This window comes from Solanum pennellii, chromosome 2 (genome assembly GCF_001406875.1).
Source record: "Solanum pennellii chromosome 2, SPENNV200".
Classification (NCBI taxonomy): domain Eukaryota; kingdom Viridiplantae; phylum Streptophyta; class Magnoliopsida; order Solanales; family Solanaceae; genus Solanum; species Solanum pennellii.
This window is the reverse complement of record NC_028638.1, coordinates 34,388,382-34,399,710: the sequence shown is the minus strand read 5'-3', so window position 1 is coordinate 34,399,710 and position 11,329 is coordinate 34,388,382.

Sequence of the window (11,329 nt, the reverse complement as noted above, 5' to 3'; positions counted from 1 at the left end):
TTGTGTACTCGTCGGGCTTATGGGGGTCCGTTCGGGTTTTTATTTAAACTTGCGCACGAGTGTACCTTTTGGGCTTATGGTGGGTCCAGTTAGGTGTAGTTAGCTTATTTATATCAATTTAGTTAGATCTTTATACACTCGTGTGCATTATTGTGTTACTTAGCCTTCCGTTCTTGACCTCTAGTTTTGTGATTCCGTCTTTTCATAGTGCTTTACTTTTCTAGTTTAGTCGGCCTATGATGCCTACTGGGTACCTGTTATTTGGTACTCATGCTACGCTCTGCATCTATTTTCGTGATGCAGGTCCGAGCACCAGCAGTCAGCGTTGATCGAGTTTGGAGCATTTCTGGTCTGGAGACAGGGGTGAGCACACAGCGTTTTGTACTATTTCAGTCTCCATTTGTTTATATAAAGACTTGTCTTTTACTTTTCGAGACAGTCTAGTTTTGGTGGTCCACTGTTGGGACTTGTACTCGTTTTGTTGGTAGCTCTGTATTAGTGACTTTCAGGCTCTGGGAGGGATCCTTTATTGTATTTATGTTTTGGTTTGCTTATGTTGTTATAGTAATTTTGCTTAGTCTTGTTTAGTTTCTACCCTCACACCCATTACGTGTTGTTTTGGGTTGTGGTTTGGCTTACCTACTGGTGGGTTATAGTAGGTGCCTTCATGGCTCGAGAAATTGGGTCGTGACAAGATTAGAAAAGTCAATGGACCAGCCAAATTTGGATTTGAAAAGTCATGCCATGAGTGTAACATGCATCATCAAACTTATCATTTTGCAAACAACATATAACATATTTCACATATCATATCACATATAGAACATTACATCTTTCACATCATTCATTCATATGCCATGAGACCTTGGACTCATGGACTTAACATTAAGATTTTCCAAAAATGAGGGTTCAACATATGGGACCTCAACTAGGGAGTCTGCTTTAGCAAACACAGAGTCTATTCCGTTCATTTATACGTACTCCATTTCATTTTATTCATGGGCCAGTGTAAACACCAGTTATATCTAAGATGTAGTTTAAGACTTTCATCGGGTTCATTGTGCAATGACCAAGAATGACCTAATGTCATTACTTGAATCTAACTCACCATTTGATTATCCTATCCTAACACCTTTGGTATCATTCATTTCATTATGTGTATCATTTGAGGCTGGCCTCCTTCATTCATTGGGAATTTTAACTTTAACCGACATAGATCATGTGAGCATCACGAAATCAAGTGTCTCCCCCACACCGAAAAGAGGTGGAATCACCGGCCAAAGTGACTCAATAACATGCTAGCGTATATGGGAATTTAATCCCGCCAGATCCCTATATTGGCAGTATAGGTTCAAAGTCTAGGAGATGTATGGAGACCCATACCCGGCAAGCCGGACAGTCTCATCTCATGAGAGTTACGTGAACATTCGCCCTTCCCGAAAGAAGGCATCACCACTCATAGCTAGCCTATCGGTGCTCAGTATAAAGTTCCATTATATTCAAACTCATACATTGTGAAAGTTGGCTTCTAGTATGAGGACATCATAGCTCAATAGATGATTTCTCATCTCATCATTTGTATTAAGTGTGCTAATCTCAATACTTTCATTAGAGTGTTCATAGAGACTGGTCTCTTCATTAACTTTACACTCTCATATGTGAGTACGTTTTAGTAACATTTACTTAGGCTCATTTGAGATTGCTCTCATCTTTTACATTAGCCTCATATCATGTTGTCACAACATTTATTAACATTAGCACATTTGCTCTTCATAATTACTCACCCCTTTTTTACGTGAATGTTCATTTCGTCATCTGCCAATGCACTTGGCCATTTAGTGTGTTTCACACTTTTACTTAACCCTTCTAAGGTTTCATTACTTCATTGTTCACTTCGTCATTTCATTGTTCATTTCGTCATATGCCAATGCACTTGGCCATTTAGTGTATCTTACACTCGCACTTAACCGTTCTAGGGTTTCATCATTTCATTATGTACATCTTAGGTTCACTTATTTTTAATCGTATGCTAGACTTATGGGTCTATACATACAATCCATGAGGCTTCATTCATAGTTTATTAAGTGACTCATATCATCCTAAGATTATGTAGTACAAGACTTATGTATCTTGAATTTATGCCAAAATATTGATTTTGATCTTTAGAGGCAGCATTCATTAAATATTTGTTTACGTATGACTTATGTGTCAATACGAAATTGGGACAGGAAACTCAATTTCGAATCCCTTGAACAATAATTAATCTTATTTTAAACTTGATAATTACATTTTTTTCAGATTTGGGAGACCCTAGTTCGATTCTCATCAATCCCATAATATTTCTTTCTTGTTCTCCTCCCCTTTTCCGTTTTAAGGCAAGGAGGTTGTGGGTTTTATCCCCCACAAGCTCATTATTTTTCTTTTAATTTATCTCTTAACTTTCCCACCTATCCAAGAGATTGTGGGTTCAATCCCCACTCTCCACATTTATTTTCTCCTTTATTTTTCTCCTAACTATCTCATCCATTCAAGAGGTTGTGGGTTCGAATCCCCACAGCCTCACCTTAGTTTAATTTACATTTTCTCCTTACCTTCTCATTCTGCCAAGAGGTGGTGGGTTCGAATCTTAATCCTCTCATTATTTTTATTATTTTTTTAAAATTTCTCTTCACTCTCTTGTTTGGCCGAGAGGTTGTGGGTTCGAATCCCACACCTCTCATTTATTTATCTTTTCCACCTTTCATGTAGTGAGGTCTTGGGTTCAATCCCTACTAACCACACATGTTTTAAATATATTTTTAAACTTCTCAACCTCAAGTATTCTGGCCGAAAATTTCATCACCAAGTGCTGGATATTTTATTAAATTTTCTACAACATTCATAGTTCGTTTTGAGGTACTTTCACAATTCGTTTAACACATTCTTAGGTGTAGATTCATTGTTGTTTTAGCTTAGAATTTTACACTTAAGATCAGCCACCTTACACTTCATTTAACACCTCAATTTACACACCTTATGCACAATAATTCCAATTATCAAACAAGCCATTTTAAGACTTCAAATGGAGAACAACAACAAACATTTTACACATTGCGCCACATCATTTTCAGTTGACATCATTGAACAAGCTTACTATTTCCAAGCATAAAATCATAAGGAACATCATATTTCACACTTAGCTACCAGCAACCATACCAACAACATGATTCTAAACTAATGTAAATTGAAATCAGAAGGAGACTAGGGATAAGGAGTTCAACAATAAAGGGAATAGACTTAGTTTCATACGTTGAATTTTGTAGAAAGAAATTTCAAATTTCTCTTGGATAAAGGATTCCAAGAGAGAAAACGCATACCTTGTTGTAGCTTTCCATACCTTCCAAGTACTGCCCAAAACCTCCCCTAAACCTTCAACACAAACCGGTCGAGAAGATGATGCAAAGTTTTCGTTTCTTAAGTTAGCTTGCTTGCTTGTATATTTTTATTTTGTAAATTCTTTGAGTGTAGAGAACTTTTGATTGTTTTCTAATGTTTTTTTTTTCTGTTTTTGCAGCAAAGAAATCAAAATGGATGAGAGAGAGAGAGGTGTTTAGGTGTGTCAGAGAGTTTGTGTGAGATAGTGCCCCATTAAAACTAGGATAGTTTGCAAGACTTAGTCAAATTAATTTAATAATTAATAACTAAAAATATGATTTATTTTAATTAATACATGAAAGGACCATTTTACCCTTAATGAATAGATTTTTTAATTAATAAATAAATCACCTTAAGTATTTATCCTATTCATTTTATTTTTTTTTGGATTGTTACACTTTCAAACTAATCAGTTTTTGTAAGGTCTTACAATTAACATGTCTCAAACGTTCATGTCATAAATCACTCGACTCAAGCAAGTAAGTAGAACAAGAAATTTTATTATTAGCAAAAGCCATTATATTAAGCTTAAGCAAGCCCTTGCAAAGGTAGCTCTTTTCAATATACACTTCATTTTTACTAGTTACAAGTTTGTCAGAAACATATACACATTTGAATCCATTTTTAATAAGAAGTAAAGTAGAAACCAAGTTTTTTCTTAATTATGAAACATGTAGCACATTCTTGAGAGTCACTATCTTGCCAGATGTCATCTTCAAGAGAACTTTATCCTTCCTTCGAATTTTGCTCATTCTTGATTTAGGGAAGAGATATTCTTTTTTTTGCCTTATATATTGTAAATTGTAATAAGGCGTTATCTGCATTGAGTGTTTTATCAATACCACTGTAACGATCCAAAAAAAAAAGAAATTTAAATAAATAAGAATAAATAGGTATTTAAGGGCATAATGGTCCTTTCGCGTATTAATTAAAATAAACCAGATTTGTATTAATTCAATTTAAATTATATTTGACTAATTCTTGAATTTAGTCTCCTAACCCTATTAGTTCTCTCTCTCTCTCACGCTTAATAACTCTCTCTCTCACGTTCTCCATCTTTCTCACGTTATTCTGCCAAATATCAACAGTTCTTCACGCTTGAAGAACTCACATGAAATTTTAAGAAAAACAAAGCAACCAAAAAAAAATATTATTAAGGCGAAGAGAAGTTGTTCGTTGAGTGGTGTGGACGTTGAGGTAATTGGATTGATTTTTGGAGAGAGTTGTGGGTAGCGAATTCTTCGTTTGAACATCAATAAAGGTATGGGTTTCTCTCATGGAATTCTTTCTCCAAGAGTACTTTCTTTCGAACGTTTCTTAAACTCTTGAAACTAAGGTTGTTCCCCTTCGTATGTCCTTGTCCTTAGCTCCCTAACGAATTTGTAGGATGGCTATGTTGTGCTGCTAGATTTTTGCATGAATGATGTGTTTAAATTAAATATGAATGTGTTTACGTGCGGGAAATCACGATAATGATCATCAAAATATGACCGGAAAAATTAATGTATAGGTGTGTATAGGGCAGTGTTTGAGTCACTGTTTTGGGGTATATAAGTTGTGTATTTATTGTGTATTTTATGTGTATAATGGGTGTACAATGTGATGTTCATTATGATGAAGTATTGTGAATTGAATAACCATCTTATAGCTATTTAAACTTATGAAAAAAAATGCACCTAAAAATGGTTGGAGAAGGACAAAAAAATTTCCAGATTTTTGTACCCTTCAAAAGTGTCAAATTCTGAGTTTTTTTATTTAAAATAAATTAAGTGAGGTCAATGGGAATCGAACCCAAGACCTCACTTGTGAAAGAAACTGAAAAAAAAAAGGAAAGGGGCTAAGGGGAATCGAACCCCTTAGCTTCTGGTTCGCTGGAAAAAGAAAAAAAGGGAGAAAAAGAAAAGGGGGCTGGGGGGAATCGAACACGAGACCTGGGGGAAGAGGAGAAGGGAATTAATTCAGTAAATTAAATGGGAGGCGTGGGATTCGAACCCACGACCTCCAAGTGCGCGCGAGAGAGGGGGAAAATGGGAAGAAAAAAAATGTGAGGCGTGGGAATCGAACCCACGACCTCAGGGACTGTAGCAGCGAAAAATAAAAAAAAATAGAGGGGCTGTGGGGGTTCGAACCCACCACCTCACAGCCTCCTCTCTTCAGAGAAAATTAAAAGAAAATAAGGGGGCTGTGGGGGTTCGAACCCACAACCTCCCTATTGTAGTAAACTTAATTCTAAAAATCAAAGGGGTTGTTGGGGCTCGAACCCCCAACCTTTCGATTAATTAATAGTAAAAAAATTAAAATAGAAAATTAATTCTTTCATGTAAATATGGAGATTTAATTTAGAATTCTAATTAAAATAGAAAATTAATTCTTTTATGTAAATATTGAGATTTAAATTAGAATTCTAATTAAAATAGAAAATTAATTCTTTCATGTAAATGATTGAAATTTAATTTAGAATTCTAATTAAAAAAATAGAAAATTTATTATGTCATGAAAATGTTGAAATTTAATTTAGAGTTCTAAAGTTATGAATATTATAAATAAAATCAATGAAAAATATATATGATATCCAAATAATTCAAGATTTGGGTTTCCGTGCCCAAACCTCCGTATTGATACATAAGTCATACGTGAGTAAAATATTCAAGAATAACNGTGCCCAAACCTCCGTATTGATACATAAGTCATACGTGAGTAAAATATTCAAGAATAATGCCATACACTTAGATCAAAAATCAAGATCCTGATATATATACAAGATACATAAGTCTTGTAATACATAATCTTAGGAAATAAGAATCACTTAACGAACTATAAATGAAGCCCCATGGCTTGTATGTATAGACACATAAGGTTAACATACGTTCAAATATAAGTGAACCTAAGATATACGTAATGAAATGAATAAATGAACATTTACATAATAAGAGGTGAGCCTAAGTAAATGTTACCAATACGAACTCACCAATGAGAGTGTAAGATAATGAAGAGACCAGTCTCTATGAACACTCTAATGAAAATATTGAGTTTAAAACACTTAATACTAATGATGAGAGGAGAAATCATCTATTGAGCTATGATGTCCTCATACTAGAATCCAACTTCCATGATGTATGAGCTGAATGTAATGGAACTTTATACTGAGCACCGATAGGCTAGCTATGAGCGGTGATGCCTTCTATCGGGAAGGGCGGAGGTTCACGTAACTCTCATGAGATGAGACTGTCCGGCTTGCCGGGTATGGGTCTCCATACATCTCCTAGTCTTTGAACCTATATTACCACTATAGGGATCTGGCGGGGTTAAATTCCCATATACGCTAGCATGTTATTGAATCGCTTTGGCCGGTGATTCCACCTCTTTTCGGTGTGGGGGAGACACTGGATTTCATGATGCTCACATGATCTATGTCGGTTAAAGTTAAAGTTCCCAATGAATGAATGAGGCCAGCCTCAAATGAATCATATAAAGAAATGAATGATACCGAAGGTGTTAGGATAGGATAATCAAGAGGTGAGCTAGATTCAGGTAATGACATTAGGTTATTCCTGATCATTGCACAGCAAACCCGATGAAAGTCTTAAACTACATCCTAGGTATAGCTGGTGTTCGCACTGGCCTATGAATGAATTGAAATGAAATACGTATGAAGGAAGGAAGCAGACTCTGTGTTTGCTAAAGAAGGCTTCCTAGTTGAGGTCCCATATGTTGAGCCCTCATTGGGAAGTCTTAAGGTTAAGTCTATGATAATAAGGTCTCATGGTATATGAATGAATAATACGAAAGAAACTATGTGTTATATGTTATGTGCTATATGAAGATGTTATGTGTTGTGTGCCATACGATAATTATAATGATGCATGTCACTCTCATGGCATAACTTTCCCAATCTCAATTTAGCAAATCCACTGACTTGACTTCCAAACATCATGTTGTTAGGAAAGAGCTATTCTTCCTCATGCATGTCCCTGGTGTGTGCTTGCATATACCCATACTTAGTACAAGTGTGTACTAATTCCATATAAACATCTACTTTTAGGTGCAGGCACAGGTGGACGGTAGAGCTACAGGTTCGTTGTGCAGCTATCCGGACGTCAGCATTCATCCGGAGTTTGGTAGGTCCTCATGCTTTCGAGGATGCTACTATTTTACATCCTAGCGTAGTTTTAGAGTTGAGCTAGTGGAGCATGTTCCACTGGCGTTTCAAACCTACTTTGGTTCAGACTTTGTATTGGGGTTAATTTGACCGAGATACAATTAATACTTAATGAATTATTTCTTTCAGTTGCTTATCTTTAAATTGTTAGATGGTTGATGATGAACGATTACGAAATATAAAGAATGGTTAACAAGTATGATTAAAGAATCAAAAATTTCAAATTTTCCGCTAAAATTAACCTATGTAAAGTAAGAATGACGTAAGTAGGCTTGTTTGCGACCTCTGAGAGGTCAACGACGCCGGTCTCGTCTGGGGTCTAGATTCCAGTCGTGACAACCATCATCTAGACAACTTTTTTAGATTTGTGTTATTTTGCTATTATTGTAATTGAAACTTGAATTATATTATAACTAGTGAAACTATACGCGCTTCGCGCGATTATATGAAATATTTATAAGATAATAATATGAAATATATAATATTTAGGTTAGTATCGAATATATAGATAATATTTATATTTCTCCTCATCTGCGATATCATAGACTTTTTTAAAACATATAAAATATATTTTTTTGTTTTGTATATGTATATATTAGAACAAAATATTCACCGTGGTGAGGTAAATGGAATAAGGGATAATATGTTGAAATAACAATATATTGTATTAGGTTGAAAATATTTTAGATGTTTTAATTTTCTCTGTCTTTTCTAGGAGTAGTGATGTTCTATCCAAACTCTGATTTCGTCAAAACAAAATTATTATTTTTTATTTTATTATTACATTTGCTTATTATAATTTTTTAAACATTAATTAAGTACTTCTAAGATTTACGAAAAATGAACCATATAAAGTCATGATTCATATTTAGTATTAAACTTCACAAGTAGATGAAGAGACATGAGTTATAAATAATTCAAATGTATAATTTTATTAGCCACTAAATGTATTACTAATTATGTAATGATTTTATTTGTAAAATAAAAAAATAAAAACAAGGTGTGAAAATACAAAAAATGAACAGAGAAAATATAATAATTGGTGACTACATAAAAATTATAAATACATTTCAAAGCAAAAAGAACGACGACAGATTGTTACATACACAAAAAATGACATCATGAAAATAATAATATATTTTTCAATTACTTTTTATAATTTATAATAAAAATGAAACTAATCATCATAAATTTTGTTGTTGTTAAAAAGAAATAATTATATTTATTTTTTTCATAACAAAGAGAAAATAGAATACTAAAGGATCAAATGATTAGCATTGACAATATAATACATTTAGCTAAATTATTTACATAAATCAAAATTTTAAAAACTCTAGCAAAAGTAACTAAGTTGCTAATAAATTTCAAAGTGAAAAAATAATCTCTAATTATGCTTCATTTTTTTTTCTTGTACCATCTTCCTTTGCAAAGAGATCCGCCATCATGTTTTGATCCATATGTCAAACTCTTCATATATGCAGCCAACTGAATAAAAAAAAAGCATATACGAATTTAAAAAAATTATGTCAAAAGAAAGAACGAAATATAAACCATATTTAATATATTTATATATTATCTTTTCAATAGTAATAACAATACTAAATAATAATTATTTCTTGAAATCTAACAAATATTATAATCAAACTATATTATATATGGAAACTAACCATTACAAAGAGTAGTTGCATACGGACAAAACATTGTTAAGAATTAAAGAGATTTTTTTAATCATACTTACTTGATAAATTATAATACAAACATAAAAATATATATTAAGAAAGCATGTCTAAGTACATAAAAATAAAAAGAAAGACTTAAGAATGAAATATATCTTACCTTCATATACTTTTTTTTGATTACATGTTAGCTAATTCACAAACAAGTATTATGAAGAAGAGAAATTATAACTTTGTATGTGAATCTTTATGAAAATAAATATGAATCTATATAGACAAAATATAGGAAATGAAAAAATAAGGACTTGAGAATGATATATTTATTAACTTCATTTACTTTTTTTTGGTTACATGTTAGTTTTTTTCACAAATCAAATACGAATTTATATAGACAAAAATAGAGAAAATAAAAAATAAAAATTTCAATGAAGTATTTCTTACCTTCATGTACTTCGTTTTTTGTTACAAATCAAACTTATATGATGAAAAAATAAAGAATAATTGTGACTGTAAATCTTCATGAAACTAATATAAATATATAGGCAAAATAAAGGAATTTCATACGACACATAAACTTATAAATTTAAATTGGAGGTTATGAATATAAAAATTATGAGAGTCATGAATATTATTAAAAGTAAAAATTAAAGAGGGGCAAGTCATGGGTAGTAACTCCTAGTGAATAAATTCAAAAATAAAAATAAAAATACTTAAAATGTAAAAAAAATAACATTATGATTTCATGATTAGAAGTGAGATAAACAAATAGAAAAAAAATATAGAGAGTTTTTTTTATTATAAATGCTCATACATTAATAAGTATTTATTTGTATATTTGTATATTTGTATAAATAAAGTAATATATTTTTATAATATAATAATTAATTTAAATAAAAAATCAAAAAAAAAATTATGTTTCTCTTTTAATTATAACTGAGATAAATAAATAAAAAATATGAAGAGTTTTTGTTATAAATGACCCACCATTAATAAAATATTTATTTGTAATAAATTTAAGTAATTTTTTATGATATATAATAAATTTGTTTTAAAAAAAAGATGGAAAAAGCTAAATGTAAATGGAGGCCATATAGAGGTGCCACATCACCTCCTTTATGGTCCTCATTTATATATATACTAGTTTCAGCACACGTGCGTTGCACGTGTATCCTATGTTAAATTTTTTTTATATATTTCATTATAACAATTAGAATTCTACGTGTACATGCATGTAACGAATAACAAAATCCAACAATTACAAATAAAATTATAAAATTGTGACAAAAACATCAGATGAAGAATCTTATTTTAATGTATAAAATTTATCAACAAACTGTAAATTTAGAACTTTAGATAGTAACAAAAGATTAACTTTAGCCTAAATAAAAATACAATTAAAACAATCAAAAATTTATGGAAAATCAAATTAGAGAATTTTAATCACAATAACATCAAACGAGGAATCTTATTTTAATGTATAAAATTTATCAACAACGGTAAATATAGAACTTTAGATACTAATAGCCAATTTGCATTATATATAGTCACAAAAGATTAACTTTAGCCTAAATAAAAATACAATTAAAATAATCAGAAATCTATGGAAAATCAAATTAAAGAAGTTTATAGAGAGAAAACACATACAAAATAAACAAAGAAAAAAACATGCGAAAACATACACATTCTTTTGAAGACTTTAATCATATAACAATGCAAATCTTTAGTGGGCAACTGGGCATTGATTATGGTCTTTATATATTGATTTAACTCAATGATCTCATAATAACCAAAAATTTTAATATTTAGTGTGGCATGTAGAATGATTACTATTTATAAATAAATATTTTATAATATTTTAATTTAACACAGAATAAAATGATAATCTAATTTTATACTTTATTATTTAAATCTTTTTTTACCCTTCAACCAAAAACAACCTCCATAGGGAAAAAAATAGACAAATACAATGAGAACTTATCAAACAATGTAATATAACACCAAAAGATTGAAGAGAAGGCACCATATCAGAAAGAAAATTGATGCATTTGGATTGTATTATATATAGCCAAAAAGAACATAT